The sequence below is a fragment of the Nannospalax galili genome, unplaced genomic scaffold, assembly GCF_000622305.1.
Source record: "Nannospalax galili isolate Female #2095 unplaced genomic scaffold, S.galili_v1.0 scaffold818, whole genome shotgun sequence".
NCBI classification, from domain to species: Eukaryota; Metazoa; Chordata; class Mammalia; order Rodentia; family Spalacidae; genus Nannospalax; species Nannospalax galili.
This window is the reverse complement of record NW_008341874.1, coordinates 273,650-287,421: the sequence shown is the minus strand read 5'-3', so window position 1 is coordinate 287,421 and position 13,772 is coordinate 273,650. Positions and strand designations below refer to the sequence as shown.

Sequence of the window (13,772 nt, the reverse complement as noted above, 5' to 3'; positions counted from 1 at the left end):
TAGAACTACAGTTACATCAGATCACCATAGTTACATCAGACCAGGGACAGTTACCAAAGAGGTTTTCAGTTAGCAAAAAGTTTCGGTTAGGAAAACCAAAGTTTCTCAGAATTGTGAAAACAATGGGCTCCAAGGAGATGCAGGTACAGCTGGGAGGGAGGACATGCTATCTGGGCCTCCTACCTGGCAACTTGTAAGTTTCCCAGTATTGTGGAAACAGTGTCCTCCCTGGCCTGCATAAAATACTCCACCTGGATGGTTGCAGTGGGAACGGCTGGGTAAAAACACAGGGCAAAGCAAGAGTCAGCTAGGGCAAGATGGAGTTAGTTTTGCCATTTCACTCCACCACCCCCCCCCCTTTTTTTTTTTTAAATGAGCTACATTCTCCCAGAAAGTTCCAGGGATCCTCCTGTCTCCTCCCCAGTGTTGGGATTACAGGCTCGTGTTGTTGAACCCAACTTTTATCTGTGTGGATGCTGAGACTCAAACTTCCTCATGCTAATGGAGACACCTAGCTCCCCAGCTGTTGGGTTTCTTTGCTGTGGCCGCATCCTGTTTTGCAGGGCCTTCTGTTGCGTTGGTGGGAATGTCCTTCTGCCCAGATAAAACGAAGTTCTTCCGCCTTTTGCGTGGCTGACCATCTCGCTCACTGTGGAGTTGGTGTATCCTGCCGCCGCCGCCGCCATCAGAGCTAGTGTTTCCAGGCTTTATCAGTGATGAGGACCAGTGGCTTTTCAGGTACCTTCTGCGCTAGATTGGGACTGCTGAGGTACCCAGCTCTGTGGACTGAGCAACTACTGGGGTCTCTATCTCTTCTGTGTGAGATAGTCTACGCCTGCTGATGGGGCACCCACCCAGCCTCATGGGCAGAGCAACCACCTGGCTCTCAGCCTTTCAAGTGTGACTCAGTTGTCCTTACTATTTTGAAGTAAGTTGAGTAATACGTTCTTTTAATAAACATATAGACATTCTGTCAGTTCTGTTCCTTTAGAGAACTCCGACTAATACAAACAGCAATCCATTTTACTCCTAGAAGCCAGGGTAGGATTCTTTAGAAGCCTGAATCCAACTATGTGACCTCCATACTAAAACTCTTTGACACCCCCCCTTTGACCCCGCCCCCCGCACTGGTTCTCATTTATAACTCAAGCTGACCACACACTGGTGATCCTCCTGACTCAATCTCTCCAGTGCTGGGATTATAGGCACAAATTTCTTTTTAATTTTGTGTGAGGATGACCACTGTATTCCTTTCCATGGCATTTCCCCTCAAGCTCCAACATATTTTCTGTAATACCCAAAGGTGACTCTGCCTTCTGGTTGTATGCTTTGGGGAATAACTTTCTTTAGGCAATGATTAAAGTTTTAAGTTCCAGTATGTTAAGCAGCACACTGTCTTTGTTTGTGTATAGAGAGATGAAAGGAATAACTAAGAAAATCTTCTCAGTGTATAGTGAAAGACATTGTTTTGTGGTAAACCAAACAAAACCTTTCAATTGCTTCCCTTAGTTCCAAGCTCCACACAGCTGGCTCCTGTTTATCTGTCAAGCTTCATTATTTTGATGCAGTTCTTGCATTTGTAAAAGTTTCATTTCAGTATTTCCGTACATACTATTTTACTCTGTTCCTATTTATCCCTCTGTACCCTATCCCATGTTTTGATATATTTCCTACTTGCTATTGTTGTGCCTTCCCTGCCACTTCCCTCTTCCCCTCATTACAATACAACAGTTCTTTGAAAGCAAACAGATCCCTAGTGGCACTATGGGTGCATAGGCAAGAGGTTTGCAATGCAGCGCAGGGGGTAGAGCTCAGTGGTAGGGTACCTGTCTAGCATGCATACCCTGGGTTTGATCTGAGCACAGCATAAACTGGGTGACTCATGCCTATAATTCTAGCACTTGAGAGGTGGGAGGATCAGGAGTTTAGGGCCAGCTTGACCTACAAAACAAGTTGGAAATCAGGCTGAGCTCCTGGAGACCATGTTACAAGCAAGCAAACAAAAGCTGTTCTAGTTTGGTTTTCTACTGCTGTGATAAAATACTCTGATAAAAAACATGGGGAGGAAAGAATTTATTGCATCTCACATTTTCAAGTGACAGTCCATCTTTAAGGGAAGTGAGGCAGGAGCTGAAGCACACACCATAGGGGAAATATGCTTACTGGCTTGCTCTTCAGCCTGTTCTCAGCTTTCTTATACAATCCAGGACCACCTGCTCAGGGATGACACCATGGACAATGGGCTGGGTCCTCCATTCCACATCATTCAACAATCAAGAAAATGCCCCACAGATGTGTCCATGGGCCAATCCTATAGAAGAAATTCCCCAATTCAGGTTCCCTCTTCCCAGATGTGTCAAGTTGGCAATGGAAGCCATGACACACTCTTCCAGTACACGTGATACATGCAGACGTTTAGACAAGGAACTGTGGTTATTCTGTGCTCAGTTCTGGTATCAACTTTCAATTATTTTCAGTAAGGAAATGATGAGAGTTGCCATCCAGGTGATGGAGGAGTGACTGAGTTTTGACTGCTTCTAGCCTTCCTAGACTGCTGCATGTTTAGGTGTTCTTGTTACATAGTGACCCTCGTGGCCCTTTTCACACATGGCGTCTCAGTCTAGCTAGCCGTTGATGCTGCTCAGTGAGCAAAGCACATATTATTCCACCAGAGGGCAGTAGAACACAGTGTTAAGAGTTTTTCATCTTTGCCTGTGAGATAGGTCAGTGGGTAAAGGCACCTGTCACCAAGCCTGATGACCTCAGTTCGATCACCTGACTCTCCAAGTTGTCCTTTGACTTCCACATGTGTGTTGCGGCACACACGCGCACGCACACACACACATACACACACATACACACATGCACACGAAACCAAAAATGTGGTAATTAAGGATCTGGGTGTTTTCACCGTCCCTTCCAGGTGAGTGGACTGTAGGTTGAAGGGTGAATCATTTGGGACCTCAGAGATGAAGGCAGTATCCTAAGGAGGCAGAAGAACAAATTGTATCAGTGTACCAACATGGTTAAAAACTTTCCGGACTAGGGCTTAAACAGGGCATGGGAGATGCACACTGTACTTCTTACATCTCATTGTCCAGGAAACACCACTACTGAGGAGTCTAAGGCCATACTCTTCTGCGAGACCAGCTATAAAATGTAGTCCTCCCCAAGCCCCATGGCCAAAAATCTGTTCTAGAAGAACTGTGAAATCAGCTGTCAGTTTCTGTCACAAACCATCAAACCCACTGAGGTAACATTATCTGAACTATAAATGGGTTGATTTTTTTAATGAAGGAAAGGGACTTCAAAGGAAACTATATATATTAAACCTCACCCACCCTTGGCTCAGGGACCATTATGGAAGAGGGGGCAGAAAGGTTGTAAGAGCCAGGGGTGGTGCAGGACCACAAGGAAGCAGTTTCCTAGGCTTCTGGGAAGTTTCTCATATGAATTTACAGCAATGGTTACAGCACGTACAACACCCATGCGAACTCAAACCAGACAAAAACCCAGGATAGAAGCAGGGAAATGGTAAGAAACCCCAACCTTAGCTGAAGAACTATTGGCAGCTGATCACTGCTGGGTGAGGCAGAGTTGGTCTTCTTTAAGGGAGTGACGCTAGATAGGCTGACTGGGATCCAGTAGATAAACTCACACTGAGGGACATCTGGGAACACAAACTTGGCTCAATTGGCCTTAACGTATATGATAGAATGCATGAATCTGGTGAGAGAGGAGCTATGGGGGATGTGGATGGGGAGGGGGTCTAAATATGACTAAGATGTATTGTATGAAATGCAAAAATTTTAACAAAAAAATATATATGTTGACAAAAATTTAAATAAATTGATACAAAGAAAAAGTTTGCTACACTAGCCATTGACACCCAGAACCCAGCCAAGAAGCATAGTGCGGAGCAGTGAACAGCGAAGGTGGGAACAAAGGCTGCAGAGGTATCAGTGATGACTGATGGGAGGAAATGCCCAAATCGACAAGATACTGGGCCAGGTTAGATTATTTATGAACAGAAACAATAGATTGAAAATGACAAAAGATAACACATCTTGAAATTTAGGAGAAATGTCTAACAAGTAGATCATTGCCCTTGAAATCTGGTGGAATCAACAGCAGAGATTTCAGATGTGACCCTACATGTCAGTATGAAAGTGTTGTCAGCTATCTCAGAAAATGGCCCCCAGGAGGACCGTTATGTCATGGCAACCATGAAGAACGGGAAGTATGGCAGGTTGCCACAAATATTCACTGTAAAAACATTTGCATTTAGCAGAAGGGAGACTATTTGGAAGAAAGGTCAGTTGCAGGAGAGGCAAGAGGAGGCAGGAGAAGGTCATGGGGCTGGCTGTGAATATGGTCAAAGTGCATGATATACTTGAATGAACACGTCTGTGAAACCCATTGCCTTGTATACTAGTCTAATAAAACTAGAAGAAAAAAAACCACATTTCGGTAGTGGATTTGGGGATTTCTCTTTGGAATGCTGAGGAGTGAAATCACCGACTCCACTATCTGAAAATAGGAATTGTCTGCACTATCAAGGTGAAAACTAAGCTTACTTGAAAGGAAACGAGGGAAGATAACAAGGCCAAGTAGCATGCAGACTGCATAACAGGCACGTCTTGGAAATGTGCTTCCACCTTAACAGAAGATGACTCAGCAACAATTCTCAGTATGGAGCTGGGAGAAAGTTCACCGAGAAAGGATGGGAAAATGGCTCAGTGGGAAAAGTGCTTGCCATGGACCAGAATTCGGATCCCTAGTACCCATGTAAATGTGTGGAGGCTGTGATATCTCACCTGTAATTCCAGTGCTAGGCAGGCAGAGACAGGGGATCCCCGGAGCAAGCTGACTAGCCAGACCAGCTGAATCAGTGTGCTGTGGCTTCAAGTGAGAGACCCTGGCTCAACAGATAAGGTAGAAAGTGATAGGGGAAGACACCCTGTGTCAACCTCTGGCCTCTGTATGTGTGCACACATGTGCATGTGCATCTGCACACACATGTGCACCCCACACATGCAAACATACTTACACTGCACACATACACATGCCAGAAAAAGATTCTCAGAAGACAAAGAGATTGAAAATAAAGAACAAAAAAAGGGAAAGATAGATAAAAATGGAAATATTTGTATTATTGAGTGGCAGGAAGGGGAATCCAGCCTGGAGTCAATTTGGACAAAATTCCATGAGCTGACACTAAATTATCAGTGATGTGAACATCTGGACAAACTATAGCTTTGCACTCCTGGTCTGAAACATCTTACTTCAGCAATATATTTAAGTGATTACACTCTTACAAAATATGTAACTTTCTAGATATGTATGTAGCACATATTTTGTTACTAATCTTTTTTGTGGAAACTAAGGATAAAAATGTCACTTAAAAAACTGAGAGAGCCAGCAGGGCGTGGTGGTGCAGGCCTTTAGTTCCAGCACTTGGGAGGAAGAGGCAGGTGGATTTCTGTGAGTTCCAGGGCAGCTGGGGCTACAGAGAGTCCCTGTCTCAAAAAGACCAAAACCCACACTAAAACTAAAACAAACAAAAAACCTGGGAGATGGAGACTGGAGAGATGGCTCAGTGGTTAAGAGCACTGGCTGCTCCTGCAGAGGACTCAGGTACCATTCCCAGGACCCACATGGCAGCTAATAGCCATCCATAATTCCAGCTCCAGGGGATCCAACACCCTCTTCTGACCTCTGTGACACCCTCTTCTGACCTGTGGGCATTGCATGGCATGGGTGCTCTTACATACATGTAGGCAAGACACTCATACATATAAAAAATAAAAAAAATAACATCAAAAAAATAAAAATTAAATTAAAAATAAAACTGGGAGAGGGAGAGTCAGGTAACTTGGGCTGTGGCCTGATAGACCGTTCGTGCTCCATCAGATGGCCTTGCACTCATGCACATACTGGCAGCACTGTGGGGACTCAGTGGGTTTAAAAGAGAGTACATGAAGTTGGGAGGGAAGAGTAGTGGTGGGGGTGTGGGAGGAGCTTGAGGAGAGGGAGTAGGGGTAGATTTGTTCAAAACACATTATATCCAGGTATTAAATTCTCAAACAATATCAAACCAGTGATTGATTGATGATGTGATGGAAAGGCAATCATTGCAAAACAGGAATGAAAACATTGTATGTATAGTAAGAATTTATATATCCTAAATAGAGTCTTATCATTGTGTTCAAAGGAATGGATTGGCAGGTAGCACATAGTACACTTTTAGGGAGGCAATATAATGGTGGATACATGTCATTCCACTTTTGTCTGAACACCTAAAACGGTACAATACAGTGTGTCCTAATGTAAACCATGGACAGTAATACGGTATAAATACTGGTCCATCAATTTGGAAGAGACGAACAAAACTGAAACTATTTGTGGGAGGAAGTATACTAGAACTCTGTGTACTTGATACTCAATATTTCTGCAACCCTAAAATAAAACTGCTGCAAAATTTAAAGCTTATTCATAAAAATATCTCAAGGGGATGTATATCTATTAGAGATAGATTTTAGGGATGCTGTGGGAATCAGAGGGTCTGACATTCTTGAATAAGAACAGGAAAAGTGTTGAGGATTCATCATGGAAAGCTCTGGAGTGATCTGACGGAGCAGATGATATATGCACAGACACATAAATAGATCTCAAAGAAGTTATAGTGAATGAAAAAAAGTAAGAGACTGGATAAGCATGATATATTTCATGTAAATTAAAATGCATTCATACTGAAAATGTTACATATTTTATAGCCTGTGCAAATGAAGAGGCAGACAGAAGCACACAGAGAAGATCTGTCTGGGGATAAGAGAATTTGAGTGCATTTGAAATTTGAGGCAGAAAAATAAAAAGTCAAGACTGGAAAACCCGACTCATCTTCTGAGATTCAATCCCCTTGGCTCTGCACTTATGAGACTGCCCCCAATCCACTCAGACCACTGCTTTGCCTTGGGACTCTGGTTTGGTGGGCTAAAAAAGACTCAATAACCTAACTCCAACGGCCCAGGTCCCATCACAAAAACACAAGAAATATGGAAAAATAAGACGTGTCTACCCTTCCCATACTAATGGTCTCCAAGGAGAAAGGCTTAGACAGAATTCAAGACACAGAAACAAACAAATCACTAATTACAAACAAGTTCAAAGAATTAAAAGAGAAAATTAATAAACTCCTGACTGAAGTTCAGAAAAAAACCAAACAAAAACCTGAATAAAATGAGGACAATTCAGGATATGAAAACTGAATTATTTGAAGAGATAGAAATACTGAAGAAAACTTGAATCTGGAAATGAAAATTCCAGTAAGTCTAATGAAAAGCTTAGTGGAAAACCTCACCAATGGAATGGATCACATAGAAGACAGAGTATCAAGCACTGAAGACAAAGTAGAGAAACTGGATCATTCAACCAAAGAAAATGATAAATAGAAAAGAAACAAACACAAACAGAATGTTCAGGAATTTTGGGACACCAAAAATGAAATGAAAACCCCAAATATATGCATTACAGGCACAGAAGAAGAAGAGTTCCAGGTCAAAGGCAGAAATATTTCCAATGAAATTATAGAAGAAAAATTTCAAAATCTAGAGAAAGAAGCCTATCCAGGTACAAAGGGCCTACAGAATGCCAAATATACAGGACCAGAAAAGAAACTCCCCACGATATATTATACCTAAAAAAAGAAAAATAAATGGTATCAAAAGCTGCAAGAGAGAATTGTCAACTCGCATATAAAGGCAGGCCCATCATAATAACAACTGATTATTCAATAGAAACTTTAAAACTATAAGGATTTAGAAAGATGTACTCCAAGTTCTGAAAGATCCAAATTGCTTATCTAGACTGCTATACCCAGAAGAACTTAAAAAAAAACCCTTCTTTTATACTTATGTGTATGAGTGTTGCCTGTATGTAGGTAAGTGTACCACATACGTGCAATGGCAACAGAAGACAGAAGAGGGCATTGGATCTTGTGAAACTGGAGTTACGGACAGTTGTTAGCTGTCATGTGGGTGCTGGGAACCAAACCTGGGTCCTCTGCAAAATCAGCCAGTGCTCTTAACTGTTGAATCATCTCTCCAGCACCATATCTTTTTTTTTTAAAAGGTTTTATTTTATTTTAAATTATGCCTATGTCTGGTGTCTGTATGTGGATATGTGCATGTGAATGCAAGTGCCCATGGAGATCAGAAGAAGGTGTTGGATCCCCTGGAACTGAAGTTATAGATAGCTGTGAGCCACCTGATAGGGTGCTGGGAAATGAACTCAAGTTCTCTGCAAGAGAAGTATGCACTCTTAACCACTGAGCCATCTCTCCAGCCCTCCAAAACCTGTACTTTTTAATTGAAGGAGAAGTAAAAAATTTTCACAATAAAAACAGACTAAAGGAATTTATGACCATTAAACCAGTTATACAAAGATAGTGGATAGAATGCTTCAGATTGAAGAAATAAACATATCCAAGGCCACAGGAAAAAGTAAGCAATCTCATGTTTAATCTAAAGAGATCTAAGAAAACACCACAAAATCAACAGTGATGGGAGTTATTACACACTCTTCAATAATAACTGAATATTAATGGTCTCAATTTCCAATAAACAGACACAGACTAACAGATTGGATTAGAAAGCAGGACCATTTTTTTGTTAGTCCAAGAATCACACCTCACCATCAAAGACAGACACCACCTTAGGGTAAAAAGATAGAAAAAGGTATTCTAAACAGATGGAACTAGGAAACAAACAGGTGCAACTAACTATTATCTGACAAAAATATACTTCAAACCAAAACTAGTCAGAAGTGATAAAGAATGTCACTTTATACTTATTAAGGGAACAACACACCAGAGGATATTAGAATTCTAAATATTTACATACCGAACACAAGCACAACCAAGTTTATAAAACAAATACTACTAGATATAAAGCAACAGGTTATCATCAACACAGTAATAGCTGGTGATGTCAATACCCTCACCAATAGATGAGTCATCTGGACAAAAACTAAACAGAAACACATTGGAATTAAATGACATCATAAATCAAAAGGACCTAACACATCTACAGAATATTCCGTATAAACACTACAGAATATACATTCTCAGCAGTCCACGGAACTTTCTTCAGAATAGGTCACATAATATCAGATAAAGCAAGTCTCAACAAGTATTGGAAAATTGAAATAATATCCTGCATTCTATCTGACCAAAATGGAATAAAGCTAGATATCAACAGCAATAGAAACTAAAGAAAGAACACAAATTTCTGGGCATGGTGATACATGTCCTTAAAACCAGCAGTCAGGATGCAGAGACAGGAATATCTCTGTGAGTTCAAGGTCAGCCTGGTTTACATAGTAAGTTCTAGGCCAGTCAGGGCAACATAGTGAAACCCCCAACTTAAAAAATATATAGACTCTGGGGCTGGAGAGATGGCTCAGTGGTTAAGAGCACTGGCTGCTCTTGCAGAGGACCTGGGTTCAGTTCCCAGCACCTACATAGTGACTAATAATTGTCTATAACCCCAATTTCAGGGGATCTGACTCCCTTTTCTGACATCTGCGGGCATTGTACAACATGGTTGCACTTATATACATGCAGGCAATACATTCATACACATAAAATTAAAAAAAATAGTATATAGACTCATGAAGATTAAGCAACACACTATTGATTGATGAATGGGTCACTGAAGGAATCAAGAAAGATAAAAAAATTCTAGAACTGAATGAAAATGGAAACAAACATACAAAAACTATGGAATATAGTGAAGACAGTTTTATGAGGAAAGTTTGGAGTGTTAAGTGCCTACATAAAAAAATCAAAAAGAGCTCAAAAAAATAGCTTAATGATGCACCTTAAGCCCTTGGAAAATCAAGAATGAACCAAACTCAATAGTAGTAGACATGGAGAAATAAGATCACGGTAAAAATTATAAAACAAATATAAAAAGAGAAAAAAAATGCAAAGAATCAATGAAATGTAGAGTTGGGTCTTCAAGAAGATAAACAAGATTGACAAATCCTTAATCAAATTAACCAGAATGAAAAGAGAAGACCCAAATTAATAAAATTAGAGTTGAAAAGGTAAACATCACAACAGACACTAATAAATTCAGAAAATTATAAAGATTTTAAAGGCCTGTGTTCCACTAAATTAGAAAACCTAAAAGAAATGAATTTCTAGATGCATGTGACCAATCATAGTTAAACCAAGATGAGACAATTTGAGCAGATCTATAACCAGCAACCAGATTGAAGCAGTGATAAAAACCTCTCAGTTAAAAACATCCCAGGGCCAGATAGAGTCATTACATAATTTGGCCAGACCTTTACAGCAGAACTAATACCACAACTGCTCCACTTACTTCATAAAGCAGAAAATTAAGGATTTTTTATTAAACTAGTATTACCTCAATAAGACACAACAAAAAAATTACAGGCTGATCTCTCTAATAAGTATAGATGCAAAAAAAATCTCAGTAAAATACTTTAAAACTGAATTCAATATCAGATAAAAAAATCATTCATCATGATCAAGTTGGTTTCATTCTTGGGACCCAGGGATGGTTCAACATATATAAACCATTAAGTTTAAATCATCACATAAATGGGCTCAAAGAAAGAAATCACAAGATCATCTCAATAAATGTAGGAAAGACCTTTTTATAAAATCCAAAATCTCTTCATGATGAAAGTCATCAAGAAACTAGGTATAGAAGGATCTTGTAGTAGTAGTTGGCACCAGAGAGGGAAGAAAAGAGAGAGGGTTGGGAGTGAGTGTTGTCTCTAAGTCCTGTAAAATGGAAGGATTGAAAATTATGAATTCAGGCCAAATATTTCTGTTATCGAGTTATTTGGGCCAAATTTGGGTGTGTAAGTGGATCAAATGATTAGGTTTTAGTTGTGAGAGATTTTTTTCTGAGACAGACAAATGGGCTGTCTTTTGGGACTGATAGGATCCCCATAGTAAGCAGGAAAAGCTGGGAGAGGGCCGAGTCTGTGGCAACAAGGCTTCCCATGGTGCCAGAGAAAGCAGGAGTTGCAAAGAGCTGAGAGGCAAGAGCCAGGAGGGGTTTGGTGCAGAGATCAGGCATCCCCAAATCTCAACATCAAAGTGGAAACAAGGATGGAGGTCTGGGAAGGAAACATTCAGGACATCTCTGAACATGTCTGGGTCCTTACCTTCACTGTCTTCTGGGTCAGACTGGGTGTTGGATGCAGCTAGCAGCAAATGGTAAGGGGCCTCTGGGTTAGAGGTTTGTGGTGGAGAGAGAGGATACAAGAAGCTTTAGATATTTGCCTTTTGGGTTCCCAATCGATCCAGTATGACCAGAACAAAGGTCTTCCCTGCCTACAGAGCCACGAGGCTGCAAGAAAGCACAACCCCAGTGGGTACAGAGGCTTTGGGTTGCTGTCTGGCTGCTGTTTAGCTGTAATAGGCTTGAGGGGGGTGATCAGGAGTCCAGTGGAGGAGAAGGAAAGGAGAGAGGATAAGAAGTATTAGAGAGAGGCTCTTGTTCAGACAATCCTCCTGGGTTTCGGCACCAAAATGTCAGGAGTAGACGTGGAAAGAGGCACAGGTTGAAAAAGGAACTAGTTAACTTCTGCAATCCAGCTTGACCTTTGTTATTACTCAATGAGGGGTGGGTGGAAGCTGACTGGCAGGAATTGGCCAGCAACCACACTGATTCAAGTGGCAAAAGAATTATAGTTCACTGAAATAAAACTATTAGTACGAGTTTTAGTCTTCTTTATTTGACATTTTCTTTAATATTTGGCCCATAACTCTTCTTCCACAGTGCACTGTACATCTCATTTATGTGTCTATATAAATGTTCATAAAAGGTGAGGATAGCTTTCTACATACCTCTGTCTTTCTCACTGAACTATAAAACCATCAAAACTTGTCTTATATTTACTATATTTTCTTCTAGTAGAAAAGAAAACATCTTCACAAATATCTGAATCAATCAACTTCTGTGTGAGCTCAACACAGTCTAACCTTCCACCCTCTCACTTTATTCACTTTCCCACCAGTTTCATTAAGGTAATTATAATAGGAATTAATGGCATAAGTTGACCTGAGGCAGAAGAGCAGGTACCAAAGGTCAAGAATTGCACCATACTTCACTTGCACTAACCTAACTTTCAATTGCTTTCATTAACTCTTTAAATAAATCAGTACTAAATAAAACATTTAGTTTCACAGAACAGAAAAATGAAAAAAACACTTTACTTTGGAGTCTGGTAACTTGCATATTTTGTAAAGGACTGCATGTCATATAACAAGTTAACTCTCGTCTATTTTTAGAGGCGTTGAGGATCAACGTCCATAGTTGATCATGGGGTATTTCACATAAAAAATTATCAGCAAGTAGATCTTTAACAGATTCAGTTACAGAGAGCATATCAACAGAATATTCAGTTACTTTAAAGGAAAACACTCTCTATTTAACTTCCAAATCACTAGGGCTTAGTAGTTCTAAGATTATGATGCAGAAGTGAGGAGGGCCACAAGGTCAGGATCAGCCCTATTTAGCAAAACAGATCTTGTTAAAAACTTTGCACCTACCTAGGTGTAATAAGTTTTCTTCCCACTGGAGATAGTCCGTCAGCCTGGATGTCCTTTCAGGATCTCTTGGTTCAAGTTGGCAGCCTGAGGAGATTCCAGATTCTTCAGATGACTTTCCTTCTGATCTGCAGTGCCATAATACCATCTCATCTTCTATTGGAGAACTTTACTGCAGCCATCCCTGGTCACTGCTGCTGGGTCCCCATCCTTGACAATGACACTGTCTTTGACAATGACAGCAAGAACCTGAGCCAAGATGACCTTCTGAGAATCTCCATCCCACTGGACTCAAACATGAGGCCAGAGAAGTGTCATCGCTTTGTCCAACCACAGTGGCATCTACTTCATTTGAATGGGACCCTTTCCAATGTGACAGAGTCAGACACAGAGCCCTGTGTGGATGGCTGGGTGTATGACCACAGCTACTTCCTCTCCACCACTGTGACTCAGGTAAGTGGATTCATTTCTCCCTTATGAGTTTGTGATGGGAGCTTAGCAACAGCACAGCAGTGTACAGGATTTTCTCTTAGTCTTCATTCTTTTAATCAATACTGATTATTAATCTATTAAGTGTGTAACATGTATTCAATGAGTTTAACAACTTCAAAAATGAGCAGAGACTTAGTTTCTTGGTTCTTTTGTATGAGGGATGGCTACAATTTAAGAAGTAATTCTTACATGTCAAATCAGGTTAGGCAAATAATTCATGTGCTTTAAAAAATAAATATTATTATTATTATAACTACTATCCTCAGGCCTCTTGGGGTAAGTCTATAGTGCAGCTCTCCGCGCTGGGACTCCCTAAGCCACATTCACCCTTCTATCCCTCCCACCGTTCTATACTCCTAGTTTGGACCCTGCACCATTCCTAGTCTTGGGGCCCCAGACACCTGGGGAACCAATACTGCTTCCTGACCCTTCTCACCCAGAGCAACTCAGTCTCTTTCTTGGGCTCCAGGAGCACCACTTCTGGTCCTGGCCCTGCCCTCATCTCCCTCTACTTCCCTGGTCCTGGAACACTCGCCAGCCTTTTTCTGGGGCTGACAGCCTCTTTCTGGGGCTCTGAGGCTTACCTTTACTCTCCCTGAACCTTTGCATCCAGTACAACCCAGCTACTCAATCCACTCCCTGGGAAATCTTGGGGCTTCTTCCCTCCCCATCTGCCTTTGCTTCCCTG

The 13,772-nt window shown here is 41.0% G+C and overlaps 1 pseudogene; it reads left to right on the top strand.

The window, feature by feature from the left end:
- The first annotated feature begins 12,643 nt into the window (after nucleotides 1–12,643).
- The window catches only part of LOC103737693, a 48,263-nt pseudogene continuing 47,134 nt past the window's right edge, over nucleotides 12,644–13,772 (top strand).